At 45.6% G+C, this 17,887-nt stretch overlaps 1 pseudogene; it reads left to right on the top strand.

Moving 5' to 3' along the window:
• The first annotated feature begins 346 nt into the window (after window positions 1–346).
• The window catches only part of LOC124045318, a 20,027-nt pseudogene continuing 2,486 nt past the window's right edge, over window positions 347–17,887 (top strand).

Below are 17,887 nucleotides of genomic sequence, written 5' to 3'. Positions count from 1 at the left end.
ACGAAACTCACATGTTAGCGCAAGGCATAAACGAGGCTCAATTTGGGGTTGGCATTTTTTCGGAACCCAAGAGAGCGCTGTTGCGCGTATCTTTAGTCAGCTTGACGCATAGAAACCAAAAAGGGCGAAGAAGTAAATTGAAGACCTAATGGGTTTCCACTAAATACCACAGCAACAAAGTCAACATTGAGTGTATCGTAACAATTCATGAAATAAAAATTTACTTTATGGTTAGACATTAGGTTAGCAGTGGGGTTAAGGTTTGCTTTAAAATATCATTTTAAGAAGCTCAAATGCAGGAATAGGCGGGGTTTATGACTTTGTGCTTGTGGTAACTAGTGACGACCGAACCACTAGCAGGAGCTTCCGGTTTGTCGGTTGATGTAGCAGAAATTAAATCGTTGTTTGGAAACATCATGTACCACGTATTCATCTAAATCGTATGGATATTGAATAAAAATATGGGTAATGTAGCTACATTATACTTGGAAAGTGTCTGCTTAATGATGTGATGACTTTAATATTACGCCCTGTCGCCTAAACCAGGAAAGCTAGATAGCTAGTTAGCTATTTTAGCTAGCTAGCCAACATACTTGCTAGTTTTTAGGTGATTAGTAACGTTACACTATATATACAAAAGTATGTGGACACCTCTTCAAATTAGTGGATTCGGCTATTTCAGCCACACCTGTTGCTGACAGATGTATAAAATCGAGCACACAGCCATGCAATCTCAATAGACAAACATTGACAGTAGAATGGCCTTACTGAAGAGCGCAGTGACTTTCAACGTGGCACCGTCATAGGATGCCACCTTTCCAACAAGTCAGTTTGTCCAATTTTTGCCCTGCTAGAGCTGGCCCGGTCAACTGTAAGTGCTGATATTGTGTTAATGTCTAGGAGCAACAACAGCTCAGCCGTGAAGTGGTAGGCCACACAAGCTCACAGAGCTGAACCACAGTGCTGAAATGCATAGCGTATAAAAATAGTCTGTCCTCGGTTGCAACACTCACTACCGAGTTCCAAACTGCCTCTGGAAGCAAAGTCAGTTTCATGAAATGGGTTTCCATGACTGAGCAGCTGCATACAAGCCTAAGATTACTATATGCATTGCCAAGCGAGTGGTGTAAAGCTCGCTGCCATTGGACTCTTCAGCAGTGGAAATGCTTTCTCTGGAGTGATGAATCACACTTCACCATCTAGGAGTCCGATGAACAAATCTGGGTTTGGTGGATGCCAGGAGAACGCGACCTGCCCCAATGCATAGTGCCAACTGTAAAGTTTGGTGGAGGAGGAATAATGGTCTGGGGTTCTTTTTCATGGTTAGGACTAGGCCCCTTAGTTCCAGTGAAGGGAAATCTTAACGCTTCACCATACAATGACATTCTAGATGATTCTGTGCTTCCAAATTTGTGGCAACAGTTTGGGGAAGGCCTTGTACTGTTTCAGCATGACAATGCCCCTGTGCACAAAGCGAGGACCATACAGAAAGGGTTTGTTGAAATCGGCGTGGAAGAACTTGACTGGCCTGCTCAGAGCCCTGACCTCAACCCCATCGACACCTTTGGGATGAATTGGAACGCCAATTATGAGCCAGGCCTAATCGGCCAACATAATTTACCGACTTCAGTAATGCGCTTGTGGCTGAATGGAAGCAAGTCCCCGCAGCAATGTTCAAACAGTTAGTGGAAAGCCTTCCCAGAAGAGTGGAGGCTATAATAGCAGCAAAGGGAAGATCAACTCCATATTAATGCCAATGATTTTGCATTGAGATGTTCGACGAGCAGGTGTCCACATACTTTTGTTCATATAATGTAGCTACATTGTTAGATGTCCGCAGTATTGTCAATAACTGATTGGTTGTATTACTGTTTCATTACAGCCGTAGCCATGAGTTCAACCTGTCCGGGACATTATTGTGGCAAGATGTTGATAAATGGCTCATTTGATGGAGAATGTGGGGTGAGTGTAGTTCCAGCTGAATTTTAACAAATCAACTGAGCTGTTGGAAGGCCATTCTAGCTACTAATGTAGCACTAAGTTCTGTAACCGAGTATTAGGCTAAACCCATACCCTAAAATGTAGTTGAATTATCAGGTATGTCCCAGAGGAGAGAAGACAAACATGCAGAAGATCTGTGAGAAGTGTACAGAATCCCCTGAACTTTATGACTGGCTGTACCTGGGCTTCATGGCAATGCTGCCACTGGTTCTACACTGGTTCTTCATCGAGTGGTACTCTGGGAAGAAAAGGTAATGTCTCATTTTCAGTCCAAATTACTGCAGTCATAACCAATTGTGGCATGTAGGTTAAATCACTGGAGAAGCTAATCCAGAAAAAAAACATTACAACCTATCTGTTGTGATAATTGCGTTGTTTGCTCAATAAGCCTTGGCACTTTGTTCATAAGCCTTGGCACTGTGATATAGGGCTAAAGGCCGAGATAATAAAAAGACAGTGGCAGAATAATCACGGAAGGAGTGTTGTATGGCATTGAAGGTCATTTTTTTATTTATCTTTATTTATTTCTCCTTTATTTAACCAGGTAGGCAAGTTGAGAACAAGTTCTCATTTACAATTGCGACCTGGCCAAGATGAAGCAAAGCAGTTCGACAGATACAACGACACAGAGTTACACATGGAGTAAAACAAACATACAGTCAATAATACAGTATAAACAAGTCTATATACAATGTGAGCAAATGAGGTGAGAAGGGAGGTAAAGGCAAAAAAGGCCATGGTGGCAAAGTAAATACAATATAGCAAGTAATGGAACTTAGTTTTGCAATGGAAGAATGTGCAAAGGAGCAAAATAAATAAATTAAATACAGTTGGGAAAGAGGTAGTTGTTTGGGTTCAATTATAGGTGCGCTATGTACAGGTACAGTAATCTGTGAGCTGCTCTGACAGTTGGTGCTTAAAGCTAGTGAGGGAGATAAGTGTTTCCAGTTTCAGAGATTTTTGTAGTTCGTTCCAGTCATTGCGCTGCAGAGAACTGGAAGGAGAGGCGGCCAAAGAAAGAATTGGTTTTTGGGGTGACTAGAGAGATATACCTGCTGGAGCGTGTGCTACAGGTGGGAGATGCTATGGTGACCAGCGAGCTGAGATAAGGGGGGACATTACCTAGCAGGGTCTTGTAGATGACATGGAGCCAGTGGGTTTGGCGACGAGTATGAAGCGAGGGCCAGCCAACGAGAGCGTACAGGTCGCAATGGTGGGTAGTATATGGGGCTTTGGTGACAAAACAGATTGCACTGTGATAGACTGCATCCAATTGGTTGAGTAGGGTATTGGAGGCTATTTTGTAAATGACATCGCCAAAGTCGAGGATTGGTAGGATGGTCAGTTTTACAAGGGTATGTTTGGCAGCATGAGTGAAGGATGCTTTGTTGCGAAATAGGAAGCCAATTCTAGATTTAACTTTGGATTGGAGATGTTTGATATGGGTCTGGAAGGAGAGTTTACAGTCTAACCAGACACCTAAGTATTTGTAGTTGTCCACGTATTCTAAGTCAGAGCCGTCCAGAGTAGTGATGTTGGACAGGCGGGTAGGTGCAGGTAGCGATCGGTTGAAGAGCATGCATTTAGTTTTACTTGTATTTAAGAGCAATTGGAGGCCACGGAAGGAGAGTTGTATGGCATTGAAGCTTGCCTGGAGGGTTGTTATCACAGTGTCCAAAGAAGGGCCAGAAGTATACAGAATGGTGTCGTCTTCGTAGAGGTGGATCAGAGACTCACCAGCAGCAAGAGCAACCTCATTGATGTATACAGAGAAGAGAGTTGGTCCAAGAATTGAACCCTGTGGCACCCCCATAGAGACTGCCAGAGGTCCGGACAGCAGACCCTCCAATTTGACACACTGAACTTTATCAGAGAAGTAGTTGGTGAACCAGGCGAGGCAATCATTTGAGAAACCAAGGCTGTCGAGTCTGCTGATGAGGATGTGGTGATTGACAGAGTCGAAATCCTTGGCCAGATCAATGAATACGGCTGCACAGTAGTGTCTTTATCAATGGCGGTTATGATATCGTTTAGTACCTTGAGCGTGGCTGAGGTACGGTGGGTTTCGAAATGGTCAGTGATCTGTTTGTTCACTTGTCTTTCGAAGACTTTAGAAAGGCAGGGCAGGATGGATATACAGTGGGGCAAAAAAAGTATTTTGTCCGCCACCAAGTGTGCAAGTTCTCCCACTTAAAAGATGAGAGGCCTGTAATCCTCATCATAGGTACACTTCAACTGTGACAGACAAAAGGAGAAAAAAAATCCAGAAAATCACATTGTAGGATTTTTAATGAATTTATTTGCAAATGATGGTGGAAAATAAGTATTTGCTCAATAACAAAAGTTTATCTCAATACTTTGTTATATAACCTTTGTTGGCAATGACAGAGGTCAAACGTTTTCTGTAAGTCTTCACAAGGTTTTCACACACTGTTGCTTGTATTTTGGCCCATTCCTCCATGGCCTTTGCTTTCCTAACTGACTGTGTGTATTTGTTCCTGACTTCCCTGAAAAGTTGCATATCGCGGGGACTATTCGAAGCTAGTGTAGTACGCCACAGGGTGTTTTTGTGCTGGTCAAGGCAGTCAACCAAGGGCTGTATCTGTTCTTAGTTAAACAAAAAAATGAACGGGGCATGCTTATGTAAGATGGTGAGGAAAGCACCTTTAAAGAACAACCAGGCATCCTCTACTGACGGGATGAGGTCAATATCCTTCCAGGATACCCGGGCCAGGTCGATTAGAAAGGCTTGCTCGCAGAAGTGTTTTAGGGAGCGTTTGATAGTGATGAGGGGTGGTCGTTTGACCGCGGACACAGGCAATGAGGCAGTGATCACTGAGATCCTGGTTGAAAACAGCAGAGGTGTATTTAGAGGGCAAGTTGGTCAGGATGATATCTATGAGGGTGCCCATGTTTACAGATTTGGGGTTGTACCTGGTAGGTTCCTTGATAATTTGTGTGAGATTGAGGGCATCTAGCTTAGATTGTAGGATGGCCAGGGTGTTAAGCATATCCCAATTTAGGTCACCTAGCAGAAGAACTCTGACGATAGATGGGGGGGCAATCAATTCACATATGGTGTCCAGGGCACAGCTAGGAGGTGAGGGGGGGTCTATAACAAGCGGCAACAGTGAAGGATTTTTTTCCTGGCGAGATGGATCTTTAAAAGTAGAAGCTCGAACTGTTTGGGCATAGACCTGGATAGTGTGACAGAACTCTGCAGGCTATCTCTACAGTAGATTGCAATTCCGCCTCCTTTAGCAGTTCTGTCTTGATGAAAAATGTTGTAATTGGGGATGGAAATTTCAGAGTTTTTGGTGGGCTTCCTAAGCCAGGATTCAGACACGGCTAGCACATCAGGGTTGGCGGAGTGTGCTAAAGCCGTGAATAAAGCAAACTTAGGGAGGAGGTGTTGTTAACATGCATGAACCCAAGGCTTTTACGGTTGCAGAAGTCATGAAATGAGAGCGCCTGGGGACACACAGGGCCTGCGTTAACCTCTACATCACCAGAGGAACAGAGGAGGAGTAGGATGAGGATACGGCTAAAGGCCTTAGGAACTGGTCGTCTAGTGCGTTGGGAACAGAGAATAAAAGGAGCAGATGTCTTGGCGTGGTAGGATAGATTCAGGGCATAGTGTACAGACAAGGGTATGGTAGGGTGCGAATACAGTGGAGGTAAACCTAAGCATTGAGTGACGATGAGAGAGGTTGCATCCCTGGAGGTGCCAGTTAAGCTGGGTGCGGTCTCCGCATGTGTGGGGGGTGGGACAAAGGAGCGATCCAAGGCATGTTGAGCAGGACTAGGGGCTTCGCAGAAAAATAAAACAATGAGAGTTGCCCTTAACAACAGTTTAAGGCATAATGACATTATAGAAAGGCATAAAGCAATCACAGGTGTTGATTGGGAGAGCTAAGACAACAACGGGTGAGACAACAATGGGTAAACAGCTAGGACAACAACAACGAATGGGCAGAGCGAGTCAGTTAGCTACACACAGGCCCTGAGTTTGAGGCTGGGGCAGACAGATATATAAACAAAATGAAGAACCGTGTTAATGGACAGTCCAGCAGGCATCGGCTGTGTAGCCGAGTGATCATAGGGTCCAATGAAGAGCAATAGCTGGAACAGGGTTCGGTAGTTGATTACTATGTTGAGCGAGCGGGAGACATGGTGTTCAGGGAGCAAGCAGGCCAGGGCTAGCAGATGGATCACCACCAATGACGCAGAGGCCTGTTGAGAGCACATCGGCCGAGTTACTTCAGCAGACCAGTCGTGATGGATCGGCAGGGCTCCGTGTCGACAAAGGGTCCAGGCCAATTGGCAAGACAAGTGTTGTAGTTGGTGTACTTCATTTGCTAGCCGGGAGATGGGCCTAGCTCGAGGCTAACTGGTGCATGCTTCTGGACAATTGCCACTCGCTATCAACTAGCTAGCTGCGAAGGTCCAATCTCCTATGGTCAGTCTCATATAGTGACAACTAAGGTTGCACATTTTGGGGAATATTCAGAGGTGGAAACTTTCCACGGGAGTTAACAGGAATATATTGGAATTAATGGAACTATACGGGAATTAATGGAAATATATGCAAATTGATGTTTACCATTTAAATGTAATGTTTTTTTGCATTTGATATAGTTACCATATATGGAGACATAAACATTTGACCTTATCATTAGTAGACATTGTGAATGATTAAATCGAAGAACATTCATAAATCTCTTCTAATACACATGGCCTGTGAGCATCAGAGGTGAACCAGTTGCATACACAGCTCGAGCAAGACATTCATCAGCATTTCTCTGACTACGTTCCTCCATTGAGTTAACAAAAACTTCTGATTCCAGGAGGATCAAGAGCTGTTGCTATTGATGGTGTCAGATTCATCATTTTCACCTCGAATAGAAGTAGAGAGACTTTTGTCAGAGGTTGCTTGTTGTGAGCGCTGAGGGAATTGTATGCACTTGGCCAGATGATTCTGCATCTTTGTTGCATTCTTCACATATGATTTGGCACAGTATTTGCAAATGTACACAGCCTTTCCTTCTACATTAGCTACAGTGAAATGTCTCCACACATCAGATGCCCGTGGCATTTTCCTCTAAAGATTAGAAAAAAATGAGTAAAAATAAAACAAAGTACAATTCCTTGTACAGAGAAATAGTTAAGCAGTTATATTAAACTCCTTTGTAAGATACATATTTTAAAATGAAACCTGTAGGTGAACTGACACTCAGTTAGCAGGCTCAAGCAAGCTAAAACCCACATGGTAGCAAAAACAAACAAGCAGAAGTTGATAAGTTAGAAATACACTGCTCAAAAAAAATAAAGGGAACACCAAAATGATCAAATCAAATTGTATTTGTCACATACACATGGTTAGCAGATGTTAATGCGAGTGTAGCGAAATGCTTGTGCTTCTAGTTCTGACAATGCAGTAATAACCAACAAGTAATCTAGCTAACAATTCCAAAACTACTACCTTATAGACACAAGTGTAAGGGGATAAAGAATATGTACATAAAGATATATGAATGAGTGATGGTACAGAGTGGCATAGGCAAGATACAGTAGATGGTATTGAGTGCAGTATATACATATGAGATGAGTATGTAAACAAAGTGGCATAGTTAAAGTGGCTAGTTATACATGTATTACATAAAGATGCAGTAGATGATATAGAGTACAGTATATACGTATACATATGAGATGAATAATGTAGGGTATGTAAACATTATATTAGGTAGCATTGTTTAAAGTGGCTAGTGATATATTTTACATAATTTCCCATCAATTCCCATTATTAAAGTGGCTGGAGTTGAGTCAGTGTGTTGGCAGCAGCCACTCAATGTTAGTGATGGCTGTTTAACAGTCTGATGGCCTTGAGATAGAAGCTGTTTTTCAGTCTCTCGGTCCCAGCTTTGATGCACCTGTACTGACCTCGCCTTCTGGATGATAGCGGGGTGAACAGGCAGTGGCTCGGGTGGTTGTTGTCCTTGATGATCTTTATGGCCTTCCTGTGACATCGGGTGGTGTAGGTGTCCTGGAGGGCAGGTAGTTTACCCCCGGTGATGCGTTGTGCAGACCTCACTACCCTCTGGAGAGCCTTAAGGTTGTGGGCGGAGCAGTTGCCGTACCAGGCGGTGATACAGCCCGACAGGATGCTCTCGATGGTGCATCTGTAGAAGTTTGTGAGTGCTTTTGGTGACAAGCCAAATTTCTTCAGCCTCCTGAGGTTGAAGAGGCGCTGCTGCGCCTTCTTCACGATGCTGTCTGTGTGGGTGGACCAATTTAGTTTGTCTGTGATGTGCACGCCGAGGAACTTAAAACTACTACCCTCTCCACTACTGTTCCATCGATGTGGATAGGGGGGTGTTCCCTCTGCTGTTTCCTGAAGTCCACAGGACTTCTCAGGAAGTCCAGTACCCAGTTGCACATCCTAGATCTGAATGAATGAAATATTCTTATTAAATACTTTTTTTCTTTACATAGTTGAATGTGCTGACAACAAAATCACACACAAATGATCAATGGAAATCAAATTTATCAACCCATGGAGGTCTGGATTTGGAGTCACACTCATTAATTAATTAAAGTGGAAAACCACACTACAGGCTGATCCTGGACAGTATGTGGTGCAACGTGGCGTTGGTGGATGGAGCGAGACATGATGTCCCAGATGTGCTCAATTGGATTCAGGTCTGGGGAACGGGCGGGCCAGTTCATAGCATCAATGCCTTCCTCTTGCAGGAACTGCTGACACACTCCAGCCACATGAGGTCTAGCATTGTCTTGCATTAGGAGGAACCCAGGGCCAACTGCACCAGCATATGGACTCACAAGGGGTCTGAGGATCTCATCTCGGTACCTAATGGCAGTCAGGCTACCTCTGGTGAGCACATGGAGAGCTGTGCGGCCCCCCCCCCCCCAAAAAAAATGCCACCCCACACCATGACTGACCCACCGCCAAACCGGTCATGCTGGAGGATGTTGCTGGCAGCAGAACGTTCTCCACGACGTCTCCAGACTCTCATGTCTGTCACATGTGCTCAGTGTGAACCTGCTTTCATCTGTGAAGAGCACAGGGCGCCAGTGGCGAATTTGCCAATCTTGGTGTTCTCTGGCAAATGCAAAACATCCTACACGGAGTGCAATTGTGTTGTTTAAGTGTTCCCTTAATTTTTTTGAGCAGTGTAATTTCAACACACTTTGCTGTAGGCTACTATTTACTAGTTAACAAAAAATCATGTATGTCATATAAAATATATTTACCCCGTCCAGTATTGTAATCAAAACTTACCAGAAAGGATGTGGTCCTTGGCTCAGACATTGTAGTAGTGTGGGCTCAATAGCGTCTCATTAGTGTGCAAGATCTTGAGAATCAGCTGTACATGTGATGGAAGAGTGTACTGTGTATGCAGAGGGTTGCAATTCCATTGAATTGGGGATAGTTAAAAGCAAAATTCCCATGGACTTCCCATGGAAAATTTACTGGAAAAATTCAGGAAATGTACAGGAAAGTTTCCGACCTTTTCCAACCCTAGTGACAACTAAAAGATACCAAAAGTAGCTAGCTAAACACCGGAGGACAACCACACAATGATATGCAACAATTCAATTTTTTTCTGTCAATAATGATGTTTGGTTTGTGATTTGATTGGTCTAAAGCCAAATCCAAACTTGCTTCCCTTGACACTTTTTTTGTTTTGTTGGTTTTGTTCGCTCTGATTCTTTCTCTGGTGAGATACATTCAGCTTCTTAAGAATGTAAGGACGTTTATGAAACTCAGAGAGATGAAAGACATTATTATTATTTTTTTCTTGGTATTTTTTGGGGGGGGGAAGCCTTGCATCCCATTGCATCCATGAACACGCTCCACTTGTCATACCCATGGCCAATAGGCTACATATTGTGACATTTACTGTAGAGCAGTGTTGGGGAAGCTACTCTGAAAATATAGTTGACCAAGTTACCAATTACTTGTAAAAGAAGTTAAGTTGCATTAAAGCTTTTTAAAGAAAAAAACTGTTTACTTAACTAAAGTTACTTTGAAAAAGTAGTTCACTACATCCAAGCTATTTCGTTATAAATTATCATATCGAAATCTGAACTCTTAGACTACAAATTGCAAGACAGATCACTCGGGAGTCAGCTGTTAACAGAATGTGTAATTTAGCCTATTAAACACAAAAACTATGTTTCAAGTGTGAATTAGGTATGTCTGATGCCGAAAAAGAAAGGAAATTCTTGACTACTTCACCCATATTGTATTTCATTTTTGCTACATGAAAAAAAGTAATTAATTACTTTGCATGTACTGTCTTTTATCGATGGCGGTTATGATATCGTTTAGTACCTTGAGTGTGGCTGAGGTGCACCCGTGACCGGCTCGGAAACCGGATTGCACAGCGGAGAAGGTACGGTGGGATTCGAGATGGTCAGTGACCTGTTTGTTGACTTGGCTTTCGAAGACCTTAGAAAGGTATGGTAGGATAGATATAGGTCTGTAGCAGTTTGGGTCAAGAGTGTCCCCCCCTTTGAAGAGGGGGATGACTGCAGCTGCTTTCCAATCCTTGGGGATCTCAGATGATACGAAGGAGAGGTTGAACAGGCTGGTAATAAGGGTTGCGACAATGGCGGCGGACAGTTTCAGAAATAGAGGGTCCAGATTGTCAAACCCGGTGATTGACAGAGTCAAAAGACTTGATCAGGTCGAATACAGCTGAACAGTAATGTCTCTTATCGATGGCGGTTATGATATCGTTAAGGACCGGATGCAAATTTCTGTTTAAAAAAAGCTAGCCTTAGCTTTCCTAACTGCCTGTGTATATTGATTCCTAACTTCCCTGAAAAGTTGCATATCACGGGGGCTATTCGATGCTAATGCAGAACGCCACAGGGTGTTTTGTGCTGGTCAAGGGCACAGGTCTGGAGTGAACCAAGGGCTATATCTATTCCTGGTTCTACATTTTTTGAAGGGGGCATGCCTATCTAAGATGGTGAGGAAGGCACTTTTAAAGAATAACCAGGCATCCTCTACTCCTCTAATGAGGTCAATGTCGTTCCACGATACCGCAGCCAGGTCGATTAGAAAGGCCTGCTTGCAGAAGTGTTTTGGGGAGTGTGTCATGTATAGGTGTAATAGGTGGCAGGGAAGTCAGGCGCAGGAGAGTCAAATGGAGTGTAAAATGGAGTCTTTTAATAAAGTCCACGGAGTGTGCTCCATAACACTAAACGTACATAAACAAACAAACATGGGTACGAGGACCCGACGCGCACCTAAACAACAATCACACTACACTGACAATAAAACAATCTCTGACAAAGACATGAGGGGAAACAGAGGGTTAAATACACAACAGGTAATGAATGGGATAGAAATCAGGTGTGTGGGAAGACAAGACAAAACCAATGGAAAATGAAAAAAGGATCAATGATGGCTAGAAGACCGGTGACGTCGAACGCCGAGCACCGCCCGAACAAGGAGAGGCAACGACTTCGGAAGAAGTCGTGACAGAGCGTTTGACAGTGATGAGGGGTGGTCATTTGCGCGCAGTCCCATTACGGATGCAGGCAATGAGGCAGTGATCACTGAGATCTTGGTTAAAAACAGTAGAGGTGTATTTGGAGGGTGAGTTAGTTAGGATGATATCTATGAGGGTGCCCGTGTTTACGGATTTGGGGTTATATCTGGTAGGTTCATTGATAAATTGTGTGAGATTGGGGGCATCAAGCTTAGATTGTAGGATGGCCGGGGTGTTAAGCATGTCCCAGTTTAGGTCACCTAGCAGCACAAGCTCAGAAGATAGATGGGGGGGCAATCAAATCACATATGGTGTCCAGGGCACAGCTGGGGACAGAGGGTGGTCTATAGCAAGCGGCAACGGTGAGAGACTTGTTTCTGGAAAGGTACATTTTTAGAAGTAGAAGCTCAAATTGTTTGGGTACAGACCTGGATAGTAAGACAGAACTCTACAGGTTATCTTTGCAGTAAATTGCAACACCGCCCCCTTTGGCAGTTATATCTTGTCAGAAAATGTTATAGTTAGGAGTGGAAACGTCAAGGTTTTTGGTGGTCTTCCTAAGCCAGGATTCAGACACGTCTAGGACATCCGGATTGGTGGAGTGTGCTAGGGCAGTGAATAAAACAAACTTAGAGAGGAGGCTTCTAATGTTAAAATGCATGAAACCAAGGCTTTTACGGTTGCAGAAGTCAACAAATGAGAGACACTGAGGTAGACACTGCAGGGGTAGACACTGCGGAGGTAGACACTGCAGGGCCTGGATTAACATCTACATCACCGGAGGAACAGAGGAGGAGTAGAATAAGGGTACGGCTAAAAGCTAACAGAACTGGACACCTAGTACATTCATTACAAAGAGTAAAAGGAGCAGGTTTCTGGGCACGATAGAATATATTCAAGGCATAATGTACAGACAGAGGTATAGTAGGATGTGAATACAGTGGGGTAAACCTGTGCATATAGTGATAATGAAAGCGATATTGTCTCTAGAAATAGCATTTAAACCAGGTGATGTCACTGCGTGTGTGGGGGTGGAACTAAATTGTTAGCCGAGGCGTGTTGTGCAGTGCTAGAGGCTCTACAGTGAAATGAAACAATAGTTACAAACCAGAACAGCACCGACACGGCATGGTGACGTTAGGGAAAGGCATGCGTAGCCGGGTGATCATACAAGTCCAGTGCGTCGCTTCAGGCAGCTAGTGGCACGGGGCTAGCAGGCTAACAGAAAGGCCTAGAGGGATGACACGACGGAGGAAGTCTGTTGTGCCCCCTCGGATGCAGTTACATCAGCGGACGGATTAGCAGGGCTCCGTGTAGTAAACCAGGCCAACTGGCAAAATATGTATAGTGGCCGAAGAAATATGTCCGAAGGGCCTCTTAAATCAGCAGTCCAATGTACTTAAGATAGCTAGCAGGCCGCAGATTAGCAGCTGTGCATTCAGGTGTCGTTAGCTGCTATAATTCCAGGTGGAAAAAATATATTAAAAAATATCATAATAAAAATGTTTAAAACAAATCAAATTTAAAAAAGGTTCAGAGCTTGCGGTAGGAATCCGGAGATATCGAGAAGAATAAGTCCGACTAGCTCTGGTTTGAGTACGCTGTACAGACTGGCAAGAGTTGTCTGGGATAAAGGTAGCTGATGGCCGCTAGCAAAGGATAGCTGACTGCTAGCTAGTGGCTTCGGAATGTATTCGATGGGCCTCGTAGCCAACCGTCCGTTGTGCTCTAGACAGCTAGCATTCATGGGACGTTAGCTGCGAAGGTCGGAAGGTGAGAGGGTTCAGAGCTTGCGATAGGAATCCTGGGATATGGAGAGAGAAAAATAGGGCCGGTATGCTCTGGTTGAATCGCGTAGTACAAACTGGCGAGAGCTTTCCGAGCTAAGGTTAACTGATGACCGTTAGCTGGCTAGTTTATGTTGGAGAGATTCCAGTAAGAGGCAAAGAAAAATACATTAGAGAAGAAGCAAGTCCACACCACATTGGGTGAGGCGGGTTGCAGCAGAGTATTTTGAAATTAGGGTTTAGAAAAATTGTAAGTAGATATGCGATGAAAAATATATAAAAATATATATACATGGGACACGACAAGACGAAGGACAAATATGTCTGACTGCTACGTCATCTTGGGATGGCGATATACAAGTTTATCAAACACAGAAGAGAGAATAGACATGTGTGTCTGACGTGCTAGTCTTGTTCAATGCAGATCATTTGCCGACAGTCAAGGAATTTGGCGTTTTAGTGGGGTAATATTTGATATATATGCATATTATGTACACCTCACATGCGACCCATAATAAGACTAGCTATGCAATTAGTCTATTGAAATGTTGGATTCACATACAAGGCATAAAGCTTAAGTGCTTACAAAGCATTAACAAGCGGAGAGGGAGAGGGAGGAGGGGGAGAGAGGGAGAGAGGGAGAGAGAATCTCACCAGTGCAGGTTAGGAACAAAGAAGAGAAAGGGGACAATGAACTTAAAATCCTTTTATAAGCATCTGACTTGTTTGGATAAACAAATTGAGTTGTTACATTTACATTTAAGTCATTTAGCAGACGCTCTTATCCAGAGCGACTTACAAATTGGTGCATTCACCTTATGACATCCAGTGGGACAGTCACTTAACAATAGAGCATCTAAAACTTAGGGGGGGGGTGGGGTGAGAGGGATTACTTAACCTATCCTAGGTATTCCTTAAAGAGGTGGGGTTTCAGGTGTCTCCGGAAGGTGGTGATTGACTCCGCTGTCCTGGCGTCGTGAGGGAGTTTGTTCCACCATTGGGGGGCCAGGGCAGCGAACAGTTTTGACTGGGCTGAGCGGGAGCTGTACTTCCTCAGTGGTAGGGAGGCGAGCAGGCCAGAGGTGGATGAACGCAGTGCCCTTGTTTGGGTGTAGGGCCTGATCAGAGCCTGGAGGTACTGAGGTGCCGTTCCCCTCACAGCTCCGTAGGCAAGCACCATGGTCTTGTAGCGGATGCGAGCCAACTGGAAGCCAGTGGAGAGAACGGAGGAGCGGGGTGACGTGAGAGAACTTGGGAAGGTTGAACACCAGACGGGCTGCGGCGTTCTGGATGAGTTGAAGGGGTTTAATGGCACAGGCAGGGAGCCCAGTCAACAGCGAGTTGCAGTAATCCAGACGGGAGATGACAAGTGCCTGGATTAGGACCTGCGCCGCTTCCTGTGTGAGGCAGGGTCGTACTCTGCGGATGTTGTAGAGCATGAACCTACAGGAACGGGCCACCGCCTTGATGTTAGTTGAGAACGACAGGGTGTTGTCCAGGATCACGCCAAGGTTCTTGGCGCTCTGGGAGGAGGACACAATGGAGTTGTCGACCGTGATGGCGAGATCATGGAACGGGCAGTCCTTCCCCGGGAGGAAGAGCAGCTCCGTCTTGCCGAGGTTCAGCTTGAGGTGGTGATCCGTCATCCACACGGATATGTCTGCCAGACATGCAGAGATGCGATTCGCCACCTGGTCATCAGAAGGGGGAAAGGAGAAGATTAATTGTGTGTCGTCTGCATAGCAATGATAAGAGAGACCATGTGAGGTTATGACAGAGCCAAGTGACTTGGTGTATAGCGAGAATAGGGAGAGGGCCAAGAACAGAGCCCTGGGGACACCAGTGGTGAGAGCGCGTGGTGAGGAGACAGATTCTCGCCACGCCACCTGGTAGGAGCGACCTGTCAGGTAGGACGCAATCCAGCGTGGGCCGCGCCGGAGATGCCCAACTCGGAGAGGGTGGAGAGGAGGATCTGATGGTTCACAGTATCGAAGGCAGCCGATAGATCTAGAAGGATGAGAGCAGAGGAGAGAGAGTTAGCTTTAGCAGTGCGGAGCGCCTCCGTGATACAGAGGAGAGCAGTCTCAGTTGAATGACTAGTCTTGAAACCTGACTGATTTGGATCAAGAAGGTCATTCAGAGAGAGATAGCGGGAGAGCTGGCCAAGGACGGCACGTTCAAGAGTTTTGGAGAGAAAAGAAAGAAGGGATACTGGTCTGTAATTGTTGACATCGGAGGGATCGAGTGTAGGTTTTTTCAGAAGGGGTGCAACTCTCGCTCTCTTGAAGACGGAAGGACGTAGCCAACGGTCAGGGATGAGTTGATGAGCGAGGTGAGGTAAGGGAGAAGGTCTCCGGAAATGGTCTGGAGAAGAGAGGAGGGGATAGGGTCAAGCGGGCAGGTTGTTGGGCGGCCGGCCGTCACAAGACGCGAGATTTCATCTGGAGAGAGAGGGGAGAAAGAGGTCAGAGCACAGGGTAGGGCAGTGTGAGCAGAACCAGCGGTGTCGTTTGACTTAGCAAACGAGGATCGGATGTCGTCGACCTTCTTTTCAAAATGGTTGACGAAGTCATCTGCAGAGAGGGAGGAGGGGGGGAGGGCGGAGGATTCAGGAGGGAGGAGAAGGTGGCAAAGAGCTTCCTAGGGTTAGAGGCAGATGCTTGGAATTTAGCGTGGTAGAAAGTGGCTTTAGCAGCAGAGACAGAGGAGGAAAATGTAGAGAGGAGGGGAGTGAAAGGATGCCAGGTCCGCAGGGAGGCGAAGTTTTCCTCCATTTCCGCTCGGCTGCCCGGAGCCCTGTTCTGTGAGCTCGCAATGAGTCATCGAGCCACGGAGCGGGAGGGGAGGACCGAGCCGGCCTGGAGGATAGGGGACATAGAGAGTCAAGGGATGCAGAGAGGGAGGAGAGGAGGGTTGAGGAGGCAGAATCAGGAGATAGGTGGGAGAAGGTTTGAGCGGAGGGAAGAGATGATAGGATGGAAGAGGAGAGAGTAGCGGGGGAGAGAGAGCGAAGGTTGGGACGGCGCGATACCATCCGAGTAGGGGCAGTGTGGGAGGTGTTGGATGAGAGCGAGAGGGAAAAGGATACAAGGCAGTGGTCGGAGACTTGGAGGGGAGTTGCAGTGAGGTTAGTGGAAGAACAGCATCTAGTAAAGATGAGGTCGAGCGTATTGCCTGCCTTGTGAGTAGGGGGGGAAGGTGAGAGGGTGAGGTCAAAAGAGGAGAGGAGTGGAAAGAAGGAGGCAGAGAGGAAAGAGTCAAAGGTAGACGTGGGGAGGTTAAAGTCGCCCAGAACTGTGAGATGTGAGCCGTCCTCAAGAAAGGAGCTTATCAAGGCATCAAGCTCATTGATGAACTCTCCGAGGGAACCTGGAGGGCGATAAATGATAAGGATGTTAAGCTTGAAAGGGCTAGTAACTGTGACAGCATGGAATTCAAAGGAGGCGATAGACAGATGGGTAAGGGAGAAAGAGAGAATGACCACTTGGGAGAGATGAGGATCCCGGTGCCACCACCCCGCTGACCAGACGCTCTCGGGGTGTGCGAGAACACGTGGGCGGACGAAGAGAGAGCAGTAGGAGTAGCAGTGTTGTCTGTGGTGATCCATGTTTCCGTCAGTGCCAAGAAGTCGAGGGACTGGAGGGAGGCATAGGCTGAGATGAACTCTGCCTTGTTGACCGCAGATTGGCAGTTCCAGAGGCTACCGGAGACCTGGAACTCCACGTGGGTCGTGCGCGCTGGGACCACGGAGTAGGGTGGCCGCGGCCACGCGTGTGGAGCGTTTGTATGGTCTGTGCAGAGAGGAGAGAACAGGGATAAACAGACACATAGTTGACAGGCTACAGAAGAGGCTACGCTAATGCAAAGGAGATTGAATGACAAGTGGACTACACGTCTCGAATGTTCAGAAAGTTAGCTACGTAGCAAGAATCTTATTGACTAAAATGATTAAAATGATACAGTACTGCTGAAGTAGGCCAGCTGGCAGTGGGTGCGTTGTTGACACTACACTAATCAAGTTGTTCCGTTGAGTGTAATAGTTTCTGCAGTGTTGCTATTCGGGGGCTAGCAGGCTAGCTAGCAGTGTTGTTTACGTTACGTTGCGTTAAAAGAACGACAATAGATGGCTAGCGAACCTAGAAAATCGCTCTAGACTACCCAATTATCTTTGATACAAAGACGGCTATGTAGCTAGCTAAGTAGCTAGCTACGATCAAACAAATCAAACCGTTGTACTGTAATGAAATGAAGTGAAAAAGTGATACAACCTGTGAATGCGACCGGGTAGTTGAGTTCTATACAGAAGACGTTGGCTAGCGTTGGCTAGCTGTTGGCTAGCTAGCAGAGTTGGCTAGCTAGCAGAGTCACCTACGTTAAGGACTACAAACAGCTGGCTAGCTAACCTCGGTAAATTAAGATAATCACTCTAAGACTACACACTCTAAAACCTAAACAACACAATTATCTTGGATACGATGATACGAAGACAGCAACGACAGCTATGTAGGTAGCTAACACTAAACTAATCAAGTCGCTCAGTTGAGTGTAATAGTACAAAGGCTTCTCAGTGCAGCT

The sequence above is a fragment of the Oncorhynchus gorbuscha genome, linkage group LG10, assembly GCF_021184085.1.
Source record: "Oncorhynchus gorbuscha isolate QuinsamMale2020 ecotype Even-year linkage group LG10, OgorEven_v1.0, whole genome shotgun sequence".
NCBI classification, from domain to species: Eukaryota; Metazoa; Chordata; class Actinopteri; order Salmoniformes; family Salmonidae; genus Oncorhynchus; species Oncorhynchus gorbuscha.
The sequence above is the reverse complement of the archived record's forward strand: the minus strand, read 5'-3'. Positions and strand labels throughout refer to the sequence as shown.